We start from the raw sequence: 1,786 nt of genomic DNA on the forward strand, positions 1-1,786 counted from the left end.
CCACTGCTGCCCAGGAGCTGTGACCCTCCATTATGACCACAGTGGTGTGTGCATAGACCTCTATTCACTCTAGAGGTATTAGCAATTTGCTGCCAGTTGATTAATAGTAGAGGGGTATGAATTGGAACAGTTAAAAAGATAGAAGGCACCACTCACGGTCCTGAAGTGGCTGGTTTCGGTAGAGGAGGTGGAGAGGGAGCAGCGGGGGGCACAACTGGGGCAGCGGCTGCATGTGTAGCAGGTGGAGCTGCAGATGGAGCTGCAGCATCTGGAGGGGGGATCTCAACCTGCTTCCAGTCCTGCCCTTCCTCCACCATGAGGGCAATGAGAGTGCCCAGCCGCACATTGCGGCTGCCCTCCTCCATCTGAAAATAGGGTGAGAGAGCTACTTATACAGTATGGGGGGAATATTAGCAGAACAGGTTCAGCCACTTCAAGTGCAACTGAGATTATTTTAATAAAGGTGAAGGTCTACTAGTGCATAATTTTGAATAAAAGAATAAATGAAGGGAAAGTGATACTGAAGTTAATCAGGTGGTCATTGAACAGATAAACCTCTTGACAGCCGTTATTAGAGAACCTCTTGAAAAATGACATTGCCTTCTTGTTCACATCAATTTCCATCACTCCCATTTTCTTCTGCTGTTAACGTGACAAAGAACCTGACTGTGCTGGAATAGGTTCTTGGAGGGCAATAGATGTGTTTTCAAGCTGTTCAAAGCTGTCAACCATTGATTCACTATCTTGTTAAAGAGTACTCCAAATCCACTGCTTTCCCCACTTTCCCCAAGCTGTGCAAGGTGTCCTCAGTCAATATTGATCAGTGTAAATGAAAGGCACAATACACAGTGCTGGGCTACTGCACTTCATCTCTTTTCAAAAAGGTATCCACTTAATGAGCTGTCTCTTAAAGATGCAGCTCAATACAAGGAGAGAAGAAGAGGAAGTAAAGGAAGGCCCTCCGAAAATGGCAAAAAGACACCTAACTGTAGCTGTGCTCTTTCATTTAATCATCCACCTACACCACTGATCGGCCAAGAGTTGATAACCTGCAATTCTTAATAAAAAAACAAATGAAAAAATTTGATATCATTTCACAATAAAATGGTGCAAAGTGAGAGCACTATTAGTAAATCCACAGTTGTCAACATACTCCACTGTCACCCCCTCCTTCTAACAGGCTTGCAAAAACATTGGAAGCACCCTAATAATCATATTCATCAAACTGGAAAGGACAGCAGAATATATGAACAGCTGTGCTCACTGGTAGAAAGACATGCACTCCCATGCTAATTCTGTGCTGCTTTAGTTCAATGTAGACCTAACTGTCCCGCAGCAAGGTTATAGAGATAAACATCAACTTGGAGATTTAGACAGTAAGTAGCAATGCTGTGCTGTTGCACTGAGGCACTAACCTTTAATATTTACCTACAGCCGATTTAATTAATAAATACATTTTTGATAGGCATCTGAGGATAATACTCCCTTGACTACATCGGAATTTACCGTGAAATAATTTCTGTGTTGCACTTGTATTAACAAATTGAATGGTGATGGTAAGAACAAAGCTATTCTAATCTACTGGTACAATATAACAACACACAACACAACAACAACAACATACTGACAAAACTTGACAGATATCTTCAACAACGGGTCTCATGTGTGACTCAAGTCCATCACTATCCTGTGTATTTTTGATTATCGTTTCCCCTAAGGATAATTTCTCGGTCATATGTGTTTTTTTTTCTTTTTGTGCTTGTGTGCACATTTGTGTGTTCAGCCT

The sequence above is a fragment of the Seriola lalandi genome, unplaced genomic scaffold (assembly GCF_002814215.2).
Source record: "Seriola lalandi dorsalis isolate HSWRI2012SDOR001 ecotype SW California unplaced genomic scaffold, Sedor1 jcf7180002054873, whole genome shotgun sequence".
NCBI lineage: Eukaryota > Metazoa > Chordata > Actinopteri > Carangiformes > Carangidae > Seriola > Seriola lalandi.